The sequence below is a fragment of the Leptidea sinapis genome, chromosome 14 (genome assembly GCF_905404315.1).
Source record: "Leptidea sinapis chromosome 14, ilLepSina1.1, whole genome shotgun sequence".
Classification (NCBI taxonomy): domain Eukaryota; kingdom Metazoa; phylum Arthropoda; class Insecta; order Lepidoptera; family Pieridae; genus Leptidea; species Leptidea sinapis.
The window spans coordinates 1282061-1305357 of record NC_066278.1 but is presented as its reverse complement, the minus strand read 5'-3'; the positions used below and the strand labels follow the sequence as shown (position 1 = coordinate 1305357).

At 35.0% G+C, this 23297-nt stretch overlaps 1 protein-coding gene across 5 annotated transcripts in view; it reads right to left on the bottom strand.

Annotated features, from left to right (window-relative positions):
• Positions 1–23297, bottom strand: part of LOC126968057 (apoptosis-stimulating of p53 protein 2) — a 395431-nt gene that overhangs the window by 171357 nt on the left and 200777 nt on the right. The window contains exon 1 of one of the 5 annotated variants that reach the window (XM_050812854.1): positions 7751–7802. The exons of 2 other annotated variants lie outside the window; for them this stretch is intronic. The gene's annotated coding sequence lies outside the window, so the exon portion shown is untranslated. Of the gene's footprint in view, positions 1–7337; positions 7356–7550; positions 7803–23297 lie in introns of those variants that run through there. 2 more of the 5 variants (XM_050812853.1, XM_050812855.1) reach the window with 2 other exon arrangements.

The window sequence follows — 23297 nt, the reverse complement described above, 5'->3', positions numbered from 1 at the left end:
ATTTAGGGGTGGGTCACCCTAATCCTTCAGGGGTATGAAAAAATAGATGTTTGCCGATTCTCAGACCTACCCCATATGCACACAAAAAAAATCGGTTCCGCCGTTTTATATATTACAAGAAGTTTAAGTGCTTGTGCACAATCACATAAAATTTAATCAATCAGCTGAACGTCCTGCTCGTCTCGTCCCTTATTTTCATAAAAAAAACTCAATAAATAATTGCGTATCTTTCGCTATTTCTTCTCTCTCTCCCATCAGATTATCATCATAATTGATTATAGCATGTTGCCATTATAGTATTTTACAATAAAAATGAATTCCAAATCAATTTATGTGAAAATAATCGACTTTTAATCTGAATTTGCAATTCCGAAACTCATAAATTCAAAAATAATTGCGTATTATTTTTCAGGGTTAATATTAAAATATATTTAACAAAAGATCCCAAAATATGAGTGCAATTTTGATGAGTGTGTAAGTAATTAGCATGAGAAGTCAGACCCTCGTCACTCCCAACTTCACACCTGTCGTACCAGATGACCGGCTTATCCATGTTATGTCAAAACATTCAACGATATCCCACAACGGTTTTTATACTCGATTAAATGTGATATTTTTAAATTGTTTCATATGTTGCATTTTGAAGTTTAGTAGCGAGATGCGAAGCGACAATTTTATAGCATGTATTAGATTTCCGGGTCAACGCGACGCTTTTTCTCTATAAAATTTAGAATAATCCCTACTTTTCGAAAATTCTTATTATTGCTTTGATATTGTCGGTAAGTTAAGGTTTAATTTTTTATTTTTTTTAATAATTGTGATACATTCAATTTTGTTACTAAACAAAATTGAAGTACTAAATTATCACATGCACCTCGTAACAGCAATGGACAACAGAGAGACATTCAAAAAAAAATATATCCTTTACGTATTTATTAAAAGAATAGTAACTTTTTGCCAAAAGTAACTTTTTCAAAGAGTTTAGGAATTTTTTAATATTGGTTTCAGCATTTTAATGTTCTGGTAACTTATTATAAATTTTAATCGTGATAAAAATTGTGCCTTGGCGCGTCTATGATTTCGGTGTAAAGATTAATTCATATACATGGTATATTACGTTTGTTCGTTTACAAAAATGAATTGTTATTATAGAGCCCAGTTCGTTATTTTGCAATTGAAGGGCTATATTCATATTACATGTTTAGTTTTAGGATGACAGACGCAGTATGTTGGCACTATTTCTGGAAGAGAATGCTGCTAAATTTAAGATGGGGTTTAGGTGTGAATTTTACTCCGACGCTAATGATTCTTAAACAGTGTAGAGCATAAGTAACAGTATGTATTTGCGATACATTAACTAATGAAACAAGATAAAATACAACTATTCATACACATAGAATGTCAAGTAGGAATGCTAGAACGGCCGTAGCTTTATCACAAGTACGAACGGACACTCAACTTCGCCCGAAGGCGTCCTAAATAACGCGGAGTCGCAGACACAACAAGACAAACTTAAATGTCATGAAACACAAGTACAGAACGAGGAAATCTTAACGTGAACTCTTGCCAAAGGCAAAACTCAATTTGGACAAGAGTACAGACAGAGTGTTCCTGTTATATCATAGTTAAACTTGTTAGATGAAAGTGCTGATAATACAAATGATTGTACTCACAGAATAATTTAATATTCAAATAAGTTATAACTTTTAGCTAATTCCGAAGGAAGTTTACCGAAAAACGTTTTTTTTATCGATATTCTGTCAGCTCTATGAAATAGTTGGAACGGAAATAACTGGAATTTTATTGAAGAAATACTAATGTACTAAGTTTTTTTTAATATGTAATGCAAAATCATTTTTTTATGACAATAAGGGATGAGACGAACAGGACGTCCAGCTAATAGTTATTGATACGCACTGCCCATGTTAATGCAGTGCCGCTCCGGATTCTTGAAAAACCCAAAAATTCTGAGCAGCGCTACAACTGCGCTCATCAGCTTGGGACATAAGATGTTAAGTCTCATTTACGCAGTAATTTCACTAGCTACGGCGCCCTTCAGACTGAAACACAGTCACGCTTACACATTACTACTTCACGGCAGAAATGGGTGTCTTTGTGGTACCAATAATCTAGCCGGCATCCTGTGCAATGGAGAGTCTCACTGGTAAATAAGTTACTAAATCATAATGATAAGCTACAATATTTTCTAAAATATTCACCATTGATTAAATCAATGCAAATAAACTTAATTCTAGTAAACATATAAATTCATTGCAAATGTTTTCAATTCAATTAGACCAGTTAGAAAATCTGTTAGAGGGATAAACATTTTCCCATTTAAGCTCAGCTTGAAAGCACTGTAAGCACTTGGATTCGATGAATCGTTTTATACTTCTTGGTCTAAGCACGGACGCAATCAAAGATCGTGCCTTGATCGATACAAGTACTCAGAACTTATAGAATTAACTAGGACATGGTCAGAAATAATATGACATAGATTTTATATTGTAGAGTAGAAGAGTATTTTATTATAGTATTTACCAGTGGGAAGCTCCTTTGCACAAGATGCCGGCTAGATTATGGGTACCACAGCGGCGCATGTAATGTGTTTCGGTCTGAGGGGCGCCGTACTTAGTGAAATTACTAGGCAAATCTGAGTGTTTCCGAGTGAGCTCCGAATTTTTGTGTTTTTCAAGAATCCTGAATGGCACTGCATTGTAATTGGCAAGGCGTATCAATTAATATCAGCTGAACGTCTTGCTCATCTCGTCCCTTAATTTCATAAAAGGAAAAACATTTGGGATTATCAAAGTGGTCAGAAAAAGTAAAGCAATACCACCGTTCTTGATTTATTAAATGGCTGTTCGAACAATAACTTATTTGAAGATTAATCATGTTTTTTTTTAAACTGAATTGTTTACCGAATCAACAATTTAGTTTAGCTTAAAGGTTATCAACATCTGTGTGACGTCATCAGACAGGCGTCAGTGCGCACGCGGAACTTTTCATTGGTTGAATAATTGAAGGGTATGTTTTGACCAACGTCACTAGTATGCGTGTCCATTTTCAACGCGCGTGTATTATGTGTGTTTGTCCATTATAATCTTAGCATGTGTACTTGTTTCAGGTTTAATAAGGAAATGAAACTTTATTAATGAATATAGGCACTGATGATTACCGGAAACACTGGTAAAATCGTTAACACCGATCAGGTATTATAACACTAGGAATAAGGGATTGCTTGTGACTAATTCTAGAAGGCTTCATAAGATTACATAATAGCTTTAAGGGTAAATGTATACACTTCTATAATAAAGACCCAGCCACTGTTCAGGCATTATCTATAAATAAATTTAAATGTTTTATAAAAAAATGGCTCTGTCGTAAATCCTATTACTCCACTGCTGAATATCTAAATGATCGGACAGCCTGGGACTACATTGTGATTAGTATAGCGATAGAAGTGACTGTACAATATTGTATATTTTTATTGAAAAGAACGCAAAAAAAGAATGCTGGGGGAGTTTCTTGCGCCGCTTCTTCTCTCTCGGAGCACCATTTGTTTCCGAAGCCCTAGTAGTATCTAGTAGTTATTAGAAATGACATTCAAAAAGAATTCTAAGGGAATCAATTTTGAGAGAATAAATGCCTTTTAAGTAACATACTCTAAGCTTGGTGGTCTACTGAAACGATATTGGCTAATTTGTGGTGACCCTTCCACAAAAGCCATAGTATGAAGAATAGAACAGTATTATGGTGGCACTTTTTAACCATACTCTATTGCAAAACCCTCCAATGTTCGAAGTGATATAAAAACTCCATAGGCAGTCAATAAAGCGATTGTAAAGTCGACAATGGGCGAATTTGATCACCTAAGATTATCCAGTAAGATTCTTTGAAGATTGATATAAAACAAACTTATACTGGAATATATAAGGATTGGTCTCCACTGCGCTCCAACTAGATACCGCACTACCTAAGAACAATAGCTTTTTTATTATGGCAACATTATACAGTAGTGTGTATTGACTATTTGTAAAGATGCTTGTGTGCGTGGAATCTTTAAAATTTTGTAACTTACGCTTCGTGTTATTTTACATTGAAATTAATAAAATACAAAATACTTACGAATGATATGTTATGCCAGTGTCTTTCTTATTCTTACTTATAGTATTATTTTTACAAAATTTTACTACGCAACCAGTTTTAGTTTTAATTACTAGCAAAGTTTAACAGAACATGTGGCCGTCAACGTGAAACATTGTTCGATATTGGCTCGAGTACGTCCACTTGGGCGTAGTATTAGTACTACCCCTGCGGTATCCAGTTGGAGTGCAGCGGAGTCAAATCCTTAATCTAAGACTGGAACCATAATAATAGCGCAGACATAATATTCAGCCAACAGACGCAGTCCGTTAACACAGAACAGATCTGTCAGTCTGTTGCATAAAAATAAATGAGAGCATTTCCAGGCGTAAATATAAACTTGCATATTTACGGAGCTCGCCACGATTGCGAGAAGCAGAAACTCGAGCGAAATACAAATACAAAATTTTATTCAAACTCCTAGTCTAGTTTTAATTCTAGTTATTTTTTTATTTGTACTACCTAATTTGTCAAGGAAGTAGGATTTAATTTTACAGTTTGGATCCGTTAACAATATTTGCATTAACTGTTTTACTGTTTATAGTCTCAAAAAGTAAATGCAGCAATTAAATTGGTTTGTATTTTATTTTAGAGATAATTAGGGGACCCTACAATAAATTTAATTAGTTATTTTTGAAAAGAATAAGAAAATGAAGCATTATTAGTAAATCAATGAGCCTGCCTGATGGTAGCTAGGTGATCACCATTTGTCCATGCAATCACTGGGCAGGATTCTTAGCACATGCTCCTACGTAAGTCGATACTAGCTAGGAGCCAATCTAGCCAACAGAACTGCTTAGAAGCGTTTCTTTTGAAGTGTTTAAACAAAAAGCAAACATATATCGTGAACTTATAATGTTAAAATGTCAAAAATGATGCTAGTTCGCTTTTGCCAGTAAGGACAATTTGTGTTTCTGTCTGTAGGGCGCCGTATCTAATAGTAACATTAATGGGCCAGTAAGATTAAACTTCATATGTCCTAGAATTTAAGGTTTTTCAGGAATCCTAAGCGTTACTACTGCATTGAAATGGGCAGGGCGTATCCCCCGTCATATTATACAAGATACTGCGGTTCCTAAATGCAGCAGAGCTTGACGACAAGCTATAAGTATGAGTGACGAACACAATAGATCAATTCTGGACGCGGTGTTACTAGGACACATTAGGACTAGATAAATACCCAGCCCCTCTAAATAAAAAAAAAAAACTTATCATCTGGTTTCGTCCAATACGTCAATTTAACTCGTAAAAAAAGTGTGTGTGTACTAAGTATGCACGCAAGAAGTTAAGTTTGGCGTAAGAAAGCAAAAATCCTTAAAATTATTTATTCCTCCTGCTATTCTACATTTGTAGAAAGAACAATTTTGTAAAAATCTTGCAAAGATGGCTTTGATTGTTAAATAAGGATTACGGCTGTATGGGCTTCAACCCTTTCCTGTCTTAATAATGGACGAAGAAACCTAAAAGAAAAACTAATGCCGCAAACGTCACAAAATTTGAGGAACAAACTTCACCCTGTTACTTTTGTGTTACAGTGATGCGCGCGGATTTTAAAATTTTACTCTCATCATTTGTTCTTTTTTTTATGGAATAGGAGGACAAACGAGCGTACGGGTCACCTGGTGTTAAGTGATCACCGCCGCCGACATTCTCTTGCAACGCCAGAGGAATCACAAGAGTGTTTCCGGCCTTTAAGGAACGCGCCTAAGGAAGTATTACATAAAAAAATTTGCTCACAGGACATACAGCAACTTAAACGTTACAAACATTAACAAGCCTACTTCCAACTCGTATCATATATATATATATTAAAATATATCCACAATAAAAGATTTAATGTAAACAGATACTCTTCAATTAATTGTTTGGATATTGCAGTAACCGCGAACGGATTTAAATTTCAATAACCGAATAACATAGAGATATCGTATAACATGAATTATAATAATAAATTGGACGATGTATCATTACTGTTGTTTAAGTCTGATATATTATCAATATTAATTAATAAGATAATAATTAATTAAGTTTTTAAAATATTCTTTTTTTACTGATGATCTTTAATCACACTTTTACTTATGTTATCGAGGGCGAAAATATTGTTTGATATTGTTAGTTGACGGCTTTTCTATGCGTTTTTTTTATGGAATAGCAGGACAAACGAGCGTCCGGGTCACTTGGTGTTAAGTGATCACCGCCGCCCACATTCTCTTGCAACACCAGAGGAATCACAAGAGCGTTGCCGGCCTATGCGTTTGTTCACGTTTAACAAAGAAACGGATGAGCCGATTTGAATGCGGTTCCATTTATGTTTTTGGCAGGCTTCCCGTAACATTTGGTGTTTTTATATTTATTATAGATAGCTTCAAAAACTAAATGTGAGTAAGCAAAGTCACGGACGCGAGCTAGTGATATATAATTATACATTATTCTGTAAGTTTGGATCCGTGCTAAAAATTTAGCGTGGCATTGCAAATCATTTTACCGACTTAGTGATAGGTAACGTGCGATAGAAAAATCAAATTATACTATCCTTACAGCAGAATGATAATAAATCAAAATTCACTGACTATTATCATTTTATATTAATGAATTAAATTATAATCAAGGAGTTTGTTATCAAGTGATTGTTAAATACTGAAAACTACTTTATAAGAGTAGCGAATAATAAGTAGTGAAGCCAAGGCTACTACTTACAAAACCTCAGACGTCAGACTAAGACTAATAAAACGTCAAAATGTCACAGACTTATCTTAGTCGGTTATTTTATTAATTTAACTAAATAAACGTTTTCTGCTACATGTATATGAGTATATATACGGTGTGAATTTTGATGTATACCAAACTAATTTTTTTTACAATTTTTGTCTGTCTGTCTGTTTGTTCCGGCTTATCTCTGACTTTTATTGACAGGTAGCTGATGTAATAAGGAGTAACTTAAGCTACGTTTATTTTAGAAAAACATCTTTAATTTTAGGAAAATAAAGTAATGGTGGAATATCCAAGAAACGGTTTAAGTCTAAAAATAATTTATATGGCAAAACAAAGTTTGCCGGGTCAGGTAGTCGCTATCTAAGATAGAATAATTAGGATAACAGTAGTACGCAATCTCCTAGCTTTAGATCATTTATTTGTCTGTTTAAACGGTGACAGCTCTGAAAATGTCGAAAAAAATTAAGTTTAAAACTAACCTATATTTTGAGCAATACACGCAAAATAACACAAAGTTTCATACAATTCGCGAGTATAGGCAAGACAGTTTATCACGCACACAACCTAATATTCCTGGCCTGTTTTCATCGGTTGAGCAACTCATAAAAATATTCTTTTAAGACGTATAAATTATCTAAGCTCCTGGCAGATAATGAAAAAAATTAAGTTATAGGTTAGGTTTTAAATTTTACCCGAATATATTATACCCGCAGACACAATAAATAATTTAACTGATAACTTTTGTGTAGGTTTATTTAAATATACGAACGAACTAACAAATGACTAGTTAATTGTTTTAGCAATACAAAACACTCCCTAAAATTAACTACGAATGTTGAATAAACAAATCACAAATGTTATTAAACCACAGAAATCACGCGGTTAAATTTACCACAGATACAATATGCTCGTATCAAGAGAGATGCGCGCGCGCTTCGCCAGTCGGAAACAAACTGGGCTCATCTAAATCTGAAATTAAGTGTGTTTAATATTATTATGTGTATTTCAATTTCTCATCAACATCCGGCACTGAGTCACTCTCTATACTCTAAGATGCATTATGGCTGAAATTGCAGAACTGAATGAAAATTCCAAGTGTTATGTGGGAATTATTTTATTTTAAATGCATGATAATAGCTGCAATCATTGCAAATATATATAAATCCAGTGTCCTGATGTTTGTTTCCAGTGAAATTCTAAACTAATGAACTGATATTAATGGGGGTTACTTCATGCAGTGCAGTTTAGTGCATCTAGAGGGATAGAATAGTTTTTATTTCGATTTGGGACTCATAATTATTTTTATTTCCAATATTTGTTTTGTATGGACATATTTTCTATGAGAGAATTTATTGACGCACGGTTTGATAGTTCTGCTGTGAAACAATTTCATTATAACAACAGGGAGCGTATTTTACGAAATAATTCTTGATGTTATGAAATATTATTGACAAATTCATAAGAAAAACAGTATTTTATTTATTTTGTACAGAACAACACTTGTCGGGTCAGCCAGTAATATAATAAAATCATAATAAAATAATATAATAAAAATAATAATCAAATACATTTCAAATATTAGACTGCAGATGAAATGAGACAAAGATATTATTTAAATGTGTAGACACCTGCATTAATTAATGAAAATACTACATTTCAGATATTATGTTTACCTATCAACCTATTATGATAATTAAAATAAGTTATTTTATGTGTGCTTTACACGAACGATCACCAAAGAAAAAATTTATACTAAATATTGTTTATTTAAGTACTGAAACGCTAAGCCGTTGCTTATCTTTATCGACTTTATCGAGAAAACTGATATTAATAGTGTTACAGCTATTGTAATATGATGAAAAATATAATCGTAAAAACGGACATGTCAGCAAACCGCATTTTCAGCGAATTTATACCTTTCTTTTGAAACAAATGTACCATTGTAGGCATCGTTCTATATAACTTAACCTGGCATGAATGGCTTGAAAGAATTGTAGGCATCTTTCTATATAACTTAACCTGGCATGAATGGCTTGAAAGAATTGTAGGCATCGTTCTATATAACTTAACGTGGCATGAATGGCTTGAAAGAATTGTAGGCATCGTTCTATATAACTTAACCTGGCATGAATGGCTTGAAAGAATTGTAGGCATCGTTCTATATAACTTCACCTGGCATGAATGGCTTGAAAGAATTGTAGGCATCGTTCTATATAACTTAACCTGGCATGAATGGCTTGAAAGAATTGTAGGCATCGTTCTATATAACTTAACCTGGCATGAATGGCTTGAAAGAATTGTAGGCATCGTTATATATAGCTTAACCTAGCATGAATGGCTTGAAATAATTGTAGGCATCGTTCTATATAACTTTACCTGGCATGAATGGCTTGAAAGAATTGTAGGCATCGTTCTATATAACTTAACCTGGCATGAATGGCTTGAAAGAATTGTAGGCATCGTTCTATATAGCTTAACCTAGCATGAATGGCTTGAAAGAATTGTAGGCATCGTTCTATATAACTTAACCTGGCATGAATGGCTTGAAAGAATTGTAGGCATCGTTCTATATAACTTAACCTGGCATGAATTATTCGTGATTATTCGCGAAATTGAGTACCCACTCGTAACCATTTGTCATGAGATATAAAATAGTGACGCATTCAGCCTCCCACTGGTAATTATTATTTTTATGCTAACTGTACCACCAAATGAAACGTTAAAAATCTTGAAGATTGGAAACGATAACAAAATCAGAATTTAATTGGTGCTACAGAATATTGGCATCAGTCGGATGCATAATTCTATCTGGAAAATGTTATGAAGTATTAAAAAAAAACGATTGAGGTCCAAACAGACATCCTACCTCAACTTTCAAACAGAAATTGTAAGCCACCCGTAACAATTTTCATTTTAAACCGGTTAATATAAACAGAATAATTTCACCTATTACCCTTGAGCTGGCAAATTGTTTAGTTAATAAAAAACCACAGACATAAGATAACAGTGTTAATACGGGATAAAATCGCGTGCAGCCGTGACCTCGTCTGAGCGCGCCCGACACAACGATTTGGACGCCTGCCAACTTGAAAATCACAGATTCATAACAGTCCATCTACTTCTAGTCTTTGATCACACATTTGACATGCTATTAGAACCCTTATGGTAGACACTTTTGGAAAAGAAATGTAATTACATGCGCATGAGAATATCCAACTGTGTCCCTAATATTAAAAATTAAATGGAGGGAAGTGGTGATTGGTCCACGGGTCATACTCGTGAACAGACGCAACTAATGGTGGCCAAATCATTCTCGTGCCAGATTTTGGCGAGACAACACGTCCTGAGGATGCCTCGTGTAGAGAGACAAATATTGGCGGAATTAACACTAAAGAAAACTCAAATCATTTGTGTAAATCATTCTGTTAAAAGGAACTCTGCTTAAATCTTTGAATTACAGTTTTTCTTATATTTCAAATGTTCGAGTATTTTCTTTATACTTTACTATTCGTGTGAATAAAAGCGTCGGCGGAAGTCTACAATCCGTGAGATTTTTTTTTAAATGATATACTCAGATTTTTTTATGGAATAGGAGGACAAACGAGCGTACGGGTCACCTGGTGTAAGTGATCGCCGCCGCCCACAATCTCTTGCAACACCAGAGGCACCACAGGAGCGGCCTTTAAGGAAGGAGTATGCGCTTATTTTGAAGGTACCCATGTCGTATCGTCGCGGAAACACCGCATAAGGAAGCTCATTCCACAGCTTTGTAGAACGTGGAAGAAAGCTCCTTGAAAACCGCACTGTGGAGGACCGCCGCACATCCAGATGGTGGGGATGATATCCTAACTTGTGGCGTGTCGTGCGAAGGTGGAATTCGGCGGCAGGAATCAGGTTAAACAGCTCTTCGGAACACTCCCCGTGATAAATGCGGTAGAAGACACACGTTGAAGCGACATCTTTACGCAACGCCAAGTGATCCAGCCGTTCACAGAGCACTGAAGTTTTTCTGACTTAAATGTCACTACTTCTCAATTCTCAGCTTTCGGACACTTTTTGATCCGTATAAACTTTGTGTAAATGATTTTTGAGTTTGATTTTTTCTTATGGCGCAGAGCGATATTCGTGGTGTCGAATCAAATTACGCTTTGTTGTAGCTCGTTTTGGTCAAGAACTACGACTCAAATACTTTGAACTTTATGGGCAGATACAGATGGTTCTGCTTAAGATCAGGCCAGATATCTGCTGATCATCAGATAATATTATCCCATTCGAACAACAAGAGTTCGGCGAGATGGTATAATAACACAAGAGAACAATATGAACCTGTTATATAATGTTGTAATAAAAATATTTTTTTAATTAGAATGACTTAATTTTTAAACGGCACAATGTATTACAATAATTAAAAATAATCTCATTTTATGCAAAAGGACAAACGAGCGTTCTTGTTATCAGATGTAAAGGGACCGCCGCCACTCAAACACTTGCAACACCTGAGGAATGACAGGAGCATTGCAAGTCATTTAAGTAAGTGTTCGCGCCTTTTTTAATGTAAACACCGTGCGATGAAGTTCATTCCAAAGCTTGGTAGTATGTGGTAGAAAGCTGACCTGTGGAGGAACGCCTTACATTCAGATCGTAGCGATGTGTTATTTTGACGCATGTCGCAAAGGTGAAATTGAAACTAACCGTAAAACTAATTAAAATGATTCTCAATCTTCAATAAATATCAAATTATTTAGACTATTCATACAGTTAAGCAGACTACATACAAGAACCACTACACGCAGACACTAAATACCAATTAACCGACATTTGTGAAGGGCTGGAATACGTTATATTTCTCACTGAATAGACATTAAATTGAGGTACAAGATCGCTAAGCAGTTCCTTAATTGAATTGGAGTTTCAATCGTCAAATTAAACAAAGGGGTCTCATGAATAAGACGAGGCATATTAACCTATATCTGTTATGATTGAAATGTACAAAACATACATACGCATACAATACTTGTAATCACGCTTCTCTATGAGAGGCAACGCAAAATAATAATCGTTTATAAAGGAATAAATATGAGGGTTTTGGGCGCCGGTGTAATGGTGTACATTGGGTCTAATAATCCAAGGGTGACAGTGTAATTATAGATACAAACCAAGGGTGTCAGTGTAATGTTTGACACAAAGCAATTATGCCAGTTTAATTGTAAACACAAGCCAAGAGTGGCAGTGTAATTTTTGTAACAATGCTAGGATGCCAGTGTAATTGTAAACACAAGCTAACGGTGTCAGTGTAATTTTTGACACAAAGCAAGGATGCCAGTTTAATTGTAAACACAAGCCAAGGGTGGCAGTGTAATGTTTGACACAATGCTAGGATGCCAGTGTAATTGTAAACACAAGCCAAGAGTGGCAGTGTAATTTTTGACACAAAGCAAGGGTGCCAGTATAATTGAAAAAACTTGAGAATTTTCATCTTTATATATCAATATGTCGGGTGAAGTACAACGTGACTCTAACTTGATATGTTGCGACACAAAAATGTTTATCACTGTGATATTATTAAATAAAGGAAATATTTACGAATGAATCAATGTTAGGCTTCCGTACCAAAAGGGTTAAAAAACAAATGAATAATATTTTTCCAAACTAATTAAAAAACTATGACAGTATACACCTATGGTTTGCGAGCCCGACTCGCACTTGGCCGGTTTCAGTCCTTTGAGACTATTCTTCAGACGTGAGAAATATAAAAACTTATCTGTCCGTCAATTAGAATAACTGTCGAGGTCCCGCAATGGCTCTGTCCAATTAGGAGCAGAGATTTTCCTTTTGCTTTTCCAATACATTCGAATTGGGGCGCAATATTCATACGTTTATTCTACTGTTGGTTTTTTCGAGATAAATACGCATAAAATATTCTTATAAAAATTTAATGTAAGTTAATAGATTGGTTTAGTATTATTTCTATTGAGCAACGGGTGAGTATCAGATCAGTTAGCAAAAATGACGGATGATCTTATTTTCCTTTTTTTCTAACCTTTATTTCGACACACTACGGCTTCCCTAACATCTATTAATACTACAGAGAGGGCACGCATGTTATGTTGTTCTAAAATTCAATACTAATATTATAAAACAGAAAGAAAGTTTATATGTATTACTGTCTCCCGCCTAAACTACCAAACCAATTCTAATTAATTTCGCAATAAATTATAAATTTTAGTACAAACATACCTAGTCTGAAGTAATAGAATATACCTAAAACTCCTGCATTTTACTCCAAAATTTTAATACTTCCCCGTAGGTAACGGGCAACTTATTTCGGGCGATATTTGCTATGCTGATATAGATTATCATAATAGATTTTCTACTTACGAACGTAAAAACTCATTAATCCCAAGTCTTATAAAGAAAGAATTTAAATATCCTTTTGCAATTTAAATGAGCAGCTTCCAGACGGTAGCCGGCAGCCGCTTAGCAGAACCAACTTATTGAAATTACTTACACAGTCTGCTCATGGTCACGCGAGCTGTATTGTTGCACGCCATTATCGATCTTTGGTTACAATAACTTTAATATATCATCACATTTTTTGATTGGGAAACTGAATTGGCAGTGGGCAAGGAACATAGCTCAAAGGAGAGGTAAGGTTGGTGCAGTAAAGTCCTCGAATAGCGACCACGTATTGGAAGACGTAGTATTGGTAGGCCCTCAAAAGATGAACCAATGATGAATGAGATCGTCGGAATAGGTTGGATGAGGACAGCGCAGGACCGGTCGTCGTGGAGATCTTTGGGGGAGGCCTTTGTCCAGCAGTGGACTTCTTTCGGTTGAAATGATGATGATGATATATTTTTATGAAAGAGGATGAGGACCAACGAGGATGAACGACTAGCTGACGGTAAGTTATCACCTCCGCTTGTACTATCTCGGACAAAAGCAATTGCAAGAGCGTTTCCGATCTTTTAAGGGTTGACCGATGTGTCGTACCGTTTTGTAAACGCCGCGCAAGGATTTTTATTCAACAGTTTGGTTGTACGTGGGAGAAATTTATATGAATACCGCAATGAAGAGGAACAGAACAGATATCAACTGGTTCTTTCTGGATTATTAATTTTCACCACCAGTTGATGTATGTCATTCCACAACTTTCTGCCTCGCACAGCCTCTTTTTCGAATCATCTTCTGGCTGCTGCCTTTTTGAACTGATAAGACTTAGGTCCTAAGTTTCCTAGGTCCTTCAACTCTAGAGAACACCTCATTTCTCTGGTAGCCCTGATGTCTACGGGAGGCTGGTTTTTGTTAACTATTCATCAGTTGAAGACATACATTGAATCTAGATCTCAACGCAATGCCAAGCGATCGAGCCGTTTTCAGGGAACAGGATGAAATTATAATTCATTTCGCTCTACGTAATATAAGAAACAGGCACGTGGTTCACCTCAGAATTAAAAATCGAGACCTATGGAAATCTGCAATACTGGAGATCTCTGGGAATTGTACATTTACTATATACAACAAGGTTAAAAGGATTTGAAAATAGATTCGAGTCATATTGATGGAGTTGCAATAGTATTGTAAGCCGGCTTCGAAAAGAAGGATATTAATGAAATTGAATCGATCGATTTATTACTCTGCAGCCATGTCCCTAATCAATTGAAGTGGGCATAACAGACATTACAAAACGATATATCAATGACGTCACTCAGACCTCTCACAGAATATGTGTAGTGACCGCTGGCGCTAACGACGCCCTCGAAGCGATTGAATCAATATAAACGTTGTCACTGAGAGAACCCCATCAATCATTGATACGTGCCTGGCGAGCCGAGATCGTTCGCTCTATTTTAAGAACGTTTTTTCATTCATTTGTTATGATTCTTTGAGTTATCACCGCCGCCCATCACGGATTGAATTGCAACTAAACTTTCTGCTCGCCGAGAGCTGATAATTATTACGAAACGCAACAGCGACTGTCGCTAAATTATCGCAATGAGTGCTGCGATTATCGCTAACGCCGATCATTGAGTTTTGTGGTACGAGGATCGAACTTTTTCACAATTTTGACGGCACTACTGGTAAATACTGGTTACAACCGATTTATATATCTTTCTTTCGGAGTGTAAACGTTGTTTAATAGCCTTTATTAACCTAAAATTACACTAATGACGGTGTATTTACACATTTTACCATTTACAACTTCATTCTGATTTTTTCAAGAAGAGTCGAAACGAGACGAACGTATTTACCAAATGCTAGACAAAACATATTAGTAAATATATAATAATAAATATGTATTACTAAAATTCAAACTTGCTCTGTCATATTACTCAGCGATGGTATAAACGTTTCAGTTTATTTAACAAGTTCTTTAAGGAAATTAAATAACGAAAAACCGTAAAATTTTTGTTCAAAATCAAAAATTAAATATTTATTGAAGTACACCCCTCTTCCTCCATTACAATTCTTAATGTGGATGCTGGACGATCTGGTCAAGATCGCCGGATTACGTTGACTCATCCAGCGTTTGGCAGCGCAGGACCTATCGTCGTGGAAATCTTTGGGGGAAGCCTTTGTCTAGTAGTAGACATCTTCCGGCTCATGATGAAGATGATAATTCGAAGACAAAAACGAAGAACAAGAGGTCAAGCGCCATATTAACAAGGGCTGGACTAATATGACTGTAAGAATGTAATTTAATACATAATAGCTTTAGCGTTCAGGCATTATCTATAAATAAATTTAAAGGTTTTACTAAAAATGTCTCTGTTGTAAATCCTACAACTCCACAGCTGAATATCAAAGTGATCGGACAGCCTGGGACTAGATTATGATTATTTTATAGCAATAGCAACAGTACAATATTGTATATTTTATTAAAAAGAGCGCTAAATAGAATACTAGGAGAGTTTCTTGCGCCGCTTCTTCTCAGAGCGCCATTTGTTTCCGAAGCGGTAGTAGTATCTAGTATATTTGAAATGACATCAAAAATAATTCTAAAGGAATCACTTTTGGGAAACTAAATGCCTTCTATGCCTTTTAATAGTAGATTGGAAATAAATAGGTTTTATTATTATTCTAATATTTATAGAAAACATTTTCGTTTTTCTAGAGAATAAAACTATATACTCAGGTACCATACAAGTCACTTGAAATAACAATTTTTTCAACGAGTCCCTAAACCGCCTGCCCGTAATACAATTTGTTCGTACATATTTATGAAACATCCAAATGGTCACGTTGTGATTCATGGAAACACATTTATCACCCGAAAACGTGTCAACGTGAGAATTCATCCCTCACTACATCAACATTCAGATTACATACTACAAAAGAAAATATTTGTGATTTCATTAAGTAAGTTTTATTTATTTTCTTATTATTTTTCGTTTTCATTCAATAAATGACTATTTAAATTTAAGGAAATTTGACATATAAATCTGACATGAATATTACTATTTTAATAGAATTATAATTGTATTGCTCAGTGTATAATACTTAATGGTTAGGTTCAATTTTCTAAAAAATAAAATTTTATACAAGATATATATTTGCATGCATTGTAGGTGGAATAAAAGAAACGTAATCTAAATAAAATAAGACCGATTGTAAAACTGACCTTATTCCAATGCAAATAAAGATTATTATTATAGCTGGCTTCCTATAGCTTACTTCAGAAGATTATATATTGGGCTGTGGGAGGCTCCTTTGCACAGGATGCCGGCTAGGTTATGGGTACCACAACGGCACCTATTTCTGCCGTGAAGCAGTAATGTGTAAGCATTACTGTGTTTCGGTCTAAATGAAGCCGTAGCTAGTGAAATTACTGGGCAAATGAGACTTAAAACCGCATGTCTCAAGGTGACGAGCGCAATTTTGGATGTTCCAAGAATTCTGAGCGGCACTACATTGTAATGGGTAGGGCGTATCAATTACCATCAGCTGAACGTCCTGCTCGTCTCGTCCCTTATTTTCATTAAAAAAAGATTATAATTGTATATCTTTAGGAGATCATGATTTAATTTTGAAGATTTTTGACACTATATATGTATAATTATAACTTATATTAATTACACTTAAAATACTATATATACTAAAATAAAACTTTAAATAAATACCAAATCATAAATATGAACCTAGATAGTTAATATTATCATTACGGTGCCAATGAAGTAACGTTACCTCTTCGATTGCCCAAACTCATCCACTGACAAATGTATATTTTTTTTTATGAAAATAAGAGACGAGACGAGCAGGACGTTCAGCTGATGGTGATTGATACGCCCTGCCCATTACAATGCAGTGCCGCTCAGGATTCTTGAAATACCCCAAAAATTCTGAACGGCACTACAACTGCGCTCGTCACCTTAAGACATAAGATGTTGTCTCATTTGCCCAGTAATTTCACTAGCTACGGCGCCCTTCGGACCGAAACACAGTAATGCTTAGACAATCACGGCAGAAATAGACGCCGTTGTGGTACCCATAATCTAGCCGGCATCCTGTGCAGAGGAGCCTCCCACTGGTATATGCCAGACCTTCTCTCTCTCACCGCACAACTCTCATATGAATTGTTGTGCTTATGTGTCCTAAGAACTCATGTGCCCATGGTCTCCCCCTCAGAGGAAAATTATAAAAATCACCCCATATTTGATACTTTGGATGTATAGTTTCGTAAAACAACAAATATTAGAACATGCAATTATTGTACCATTAGCAACGAGTTCCAAAACTATAATAATATATACAAACAAAAGATTCCTTGTTCATTTAAAGTGTGCTTTAATTACTGACTCCACAAACACATTTAATGATGAAAACACACTTTTCATGTGACTGTAATGCGCTTTGGGTCGGTTCTTTTGTGATTAGTGTTTTATTGTTTTAACATAATTCAACCAACAGCAGTCTTAATGGCATCTTTGAAAGCTTAGATATAGATATTATTTAGTAGATTAAAAAATGTTTTGAGGAAAAAAGAGGAAAAATTTGTGTTTTTATATGTAACGGCTTTATGAACTTTATAGTGAGAAATCATTGTACCTATAATGATGATGCATCTTTTCTGGCATATGTAAAAAAATACTCTAAATTATTTAAAAATGTTTGCCCTATTGCAAAATCTGTGCATATCAGACAAATAATTAAAAATACACCAAATAAAATAAAGGCGACTTGAAATGTTGGAAACTAACTGGGAATCTGGAAGAGTGAAAGACTGCAACATTGATCTATCGCAATATATTACAATAATTCAATCTCGGCTTTTGAGACAAAAAAAAATCTATCACAAACACTCTTGTGTCCTCCATTAGTGTTGTTGAGTCAGTTCTTGTGGAAAATGTTAGAGAATGTCAAAAAAAATTTAAAATCAGCTTTGTAAGCCCTGGAGAAATAATTAGAACTTTGCAATCTTTAGATATTATGAAAAAAAAAAAACTGCTGAACTATTGAACTTACTAATTTCTGTTTATTGTATTATGTTATCGTTTAACTCTGTTTCGTTTTGCACATTACATAAATAACCAAAATTAAATTTACATCTAAACAAAAAAAAAAACTTCGTTTTATATTGACGGAGATATCTAGAAATATAAAGTTTATTCTCCATTTTTCCACTCTTCCTAGTTATTTGAAAATACAATTCTTAGTCATTAAATGGATTCAAATTCGGCGGAGAAATCGCACTACGTAAAAAAAATTTAACAAAAAAACACCGTCTTCCAAAAAACTATTCCAAAACAATACATATAATATGCACTAAAAAGTATAAAAATAATTGCGTATTTTTATACAATTTAAGTTACGAATCTTTTAATTTTTTGAATCCTTCTTTTTTGAAGTCGGCTAAAAACACACAACAGATAAAAAATTTATAACGGTCTCAACAACAATACAAATAAATAACTTTCGAAAGTGTTTTACCTCTGGTCAATGTGAATGACATTTTCTTTGCTTGGTTTTTCGAAGCGAATTACATAATACTTCAGGTGATTTCCCTCAGGATACTTGAATCTGAGTAAAAACAGCATTATGAAGTCGTAAAACAATAACAAATGTGGCCGCAAGGAATTGTAGGAACAACCCTCATTAGAAAGATCGAGGTCAAGAAAAACGTGGTCTGGTGTCCTCAAATGTAAGCTCTTACTAACACAGATGGAAGTACCTACAGTTGTTGTTATTTTAAATGTTTTTATGATAGGGACGTGACAAGCAGGACGTTCAGCTTATGGTAATTGATACGCCCTGCCCATTACAAAGCAGTGCCGCTCAGGATTTGCCCAGTAATTCTACTAGCTATAGCGCCCTTAAGACCGAAACACTCATGCTTACACATTACTGCTTCACGGCAGAAAAAGGCGCCGTTGTAGTACCCATTATTTTATACCTTACCCGACGTCCTCTGCAAAGATATCCCACTGGTGATATTTTTAATAATAGTCTCTTTGTTATAACATTAACTGTAGCTACTAGGACTGGATTCATTGTTGAATTGTTTGGAATAATAGATCAAGACCATTAATTATTATTATATATATCGGCGCAAATACTATACAACACGAATTGAAAACACGTGCAAGTGCACCGAGCCTCATAAATACGGCCGCATTTCAAAACACGTGGATTAGCACGTGCGCCGGGTCCTATAAACACAGCCGCACGGTCGACAGTCGACACTTCGGTCAGTCGTGCTCGGGCCGTCGTACGGTACGGACCTCTCTGGGACGTCGTAACGCTGCCCGTTGAATAATCGAAAGTAATAAAATACTTACTCGTATAGTTTTCTTTGGAATAACCAATTAGTGATCTTCAGCAAGATAGCAATTGTGATGTCAACAGTAATGACGTCACACCTTTTAAAAACAATACAGAGGTTCTTTCCTCGTCATATATATGTCTTCAGCAAGTACTGGTGTTTCCTCCGTGAGTGAGCCGGTTTTCCAGCTATGAGAATAAAATCATTCTTCATACTTATTTTATTTTCCCAATTTGAACTAAATTATGTCTAGCTGTATGAACGAAGACACTTCAAGTTTTTCCATTGAAAAAAATTGACAGTTACATCACTACATATTATAAAAGAAAGTCCTCCACCGCATCTGTCTGTCTGTCTGTATGCGGTAAACTCAATAACTACTGGGATTTGTATTGCTGTTTTCACCAATGGATAGCGTGTTTCTCAAGAAAGGTTTTAGTATACATTTTTTTAGGTTTTTGTATACATTTTTGAATACATTGACGATATTTATTGAAGGAGTCGGAAAAATATAAGCCGTTTATGAGCTTTCATCGACAACACTGTTTAAATCCTTTGAGATTTAATAACAAAATAATGTATGGTGGAGTCGTGTATTAAGGTATAGGCCTACAGAAAAGTACGCGATGGCATATGTCTATCATTTAAGGATAACATAGATACTATATTTATTCAACTTAATACTTAAAAAATTTGGCAATAAAAAGCGGTTATGTAAAAGGTGCATACACAAGTACGTAATCTTTATCTTTTAAACGAATTTAGGTTTACTCTTCTACTCCATAGTATAATTACTTGATGCGATATGGCCCTCCCCCGCACAAGGAACGGTAGTTGAAGGTTATGAGCTTTCTTCCACGTACTACAACGCTGTGGAATGAGCTTCCTTGTGCGGTGTTTCCGGGACGATACGACATGGGTACCTTCAAAAAAAGCGCGTACACCTTCCTTAAAGGCCGGCAACGCTCTTGTGATTCCTCGGGTGTTGCAAGAGAATGTGGGCGGCGGTGATCACTTAACACACCAAGTGACCCGTACGCTCGTTTGTCCTCCTATTCCATAAAAAAAAATCAGAAAGACGTTGTTGTTTAATTTTTTACTAATTAACTTTTATTACACATTTCCAATGCCTTTAGACTACATTATTCACGAATAGGTACTTACGTTTACATAATGTTGTTAATGTTAGAAATTGTACATTTATATTGGCAACACTGTGTTTGGTTTAGCTCTCTGTGAGGCGCAGACAATATGGCGATTATGTTGAGGTTATTAGTGTTTGCTTTGTAATAGTCGTGTTAATCATATTTTCTAATAAAAGTGAAGTTATACATTAAAGCATTTTAATTCATTATATTAATAGTTAAAACACGTTTATAATATTTTATTATATAAACAATCTAACTGCCATTCTTTATTATCTATGCCCACAGCAAATAATAGATCTGTGATCGTTGGACAGGTACAGCTCGTTACGCTATCCGGGTCGGACGGACCGTTATTGTATTTGTGGAATCCATGTTACAATTTTTTCCTTTGTGGATAGCTGTTTCCTTTACTAGCTATATCCATGTAACATCGCCCAGTAAGGCTTGATTGGTAAGGAATCTAACGTTGCGGTATTGAAACAGGAATCACTAAGGCTTACGGATTTTTAATTGCTTTTGAGTTCAGAATAACAGTCTCTAAACTTCTATTCTGAGACTTTCGTGGAACGTTTTAAAAATCTATCAGACGCTATTTTTTATGTATTATTATTGAACTTTATATTCATATTAGTTATTGTAAAGTTGAGTCGCGATTACTAATTTAAATAAAATATATATTTTTTGGAAATGGATGTACTGATGTGAAATGGATGTTAAGTGATCAACGCCGCGGAATCACAAGAGCGTTGCCGGCCTTTATTTTGAAGGTACCCATGTCGTATCGTCCCGGAAACACCGCACAAGCAAGCTTATTCCACAGCTTTGTAAAACATGGAAGAAAGCTCCTTGGAAACCGCACAGTGGGGATGATATCCTAACTTGTGGCGTGTCGTGCGAAGGTTAAATTCGGCGGCAGGAATCAGGTGAAACAGCTCTTCGGAACACTCTCCGTGATAAATACGGTAGAATACACATAATGAAGCGACGTCTTTACAAAACGCCAAGTGATCAAGCCATTCACAGAGCACTGGGTCCTCGATAATTCGAGCTGATCTGCGTTTCACGCGGTCAAATGGATTGAGCTGATACTGAACTTCTTTTCCGAGACTTTCTTGACGTACCAAGAAAAATCTATCAGATACTAATAACTATTATGTATTATTATTGATCTTCATATTCATTATTATAAAGTTGTGGATTACTAATAAAATCCCACTAATATTATAAATGTGAAAGTTTGTATGTCTGGATGCATACAACTACAAGTTCAAACATATTTGAACTTCATTAACGCAAAATCTACAGAATAGATTTTGATGAAAATTTACAATAATATAGCTTACACACCAGAATAACAAATAGGCTATAATTTATAAAACTATGGTGTATAGTGTAATTATACAAAATATAAAAGAAGTGTGACTGTTACTAATGAATACAACTAGCGCCATCTCTTATCAACTAGCAAGCAAAAGATCAATACAATTTATATGGCAAATCAACGTTTGCCGGCTCAGCTAGTAAAATATATTTATTATACATAATATACCGATTTACAAGAAGGTAGATGTTGTGTATTTTATTCAATGTAAAAAATGTGCAGTAATATAATATAATATCACAAATCAAAGCTTCATGAAATAGAACGGAAATAAACGAGGCTTTTTCATTAAATCGTTTTATGAAATTCGCTAATCTTGCGCGAAGGCTTTTTGCCGCAATACAATCTCTTCAACCGCAGGTTGTTTATTTTCCTTTTTAAAGCCCCATTTAATTCCCTTAAAAGATTAACAGGATTAATCTTTATTGTTATAGAAAAATAAAGGAAATTTGATGCCATAGAGATTTTAGAAATGACTATATAGTTACTTAATGTTATAATTGAGAATACGGAAGGTGATTTTGCTTTAAATTCTTAAGTTCTTGTGATAACAATTTGAGACAATACAATAAGTTTAACTAAAATCTCCTTATGATTAAAAACAAACATCAAAATGTTTAAAGTTTTCTTTATAGTTAATTCCGCAGATATATTTTGTCTTTAAACAATTCGACACGTGTTTCACCTCTACACCAGGCATCCTCAGGACATGTTGACTCGCCAAACTCTGACACGAGACTGAATTAAATGAGCTTTTACACCCTCGTAAAATGAAATGAAGCGCTGTGATTGGTCGGCTGTTGTGACGTACCTCCCCCGGAAGAGATACGTAGCAATGGTGAAGCGACCAAAGCGTGCCAGAATTTGGCGAGTCAACATGTCCTGAGGATCCTTCGTGTAGAGGCGAAACACGTGTCGAATTGTTTAAAAACAAATATTGGCGAAATTAACACTAAAGAAAACTTATAACCTATTGATGACTAGATAATCAAATGGGTATAGAGATTCTTTTAAGAAATCTATGTCGTTTCGAACAAAATACAGAGAAGAGATTTTGATCCAATAACTGGATGATGAAGAACTCCTAATTTGGATAATGGGAAAATGATTAGATATAGATTTCATCACGTCGGTGAAGATATTAATAGTC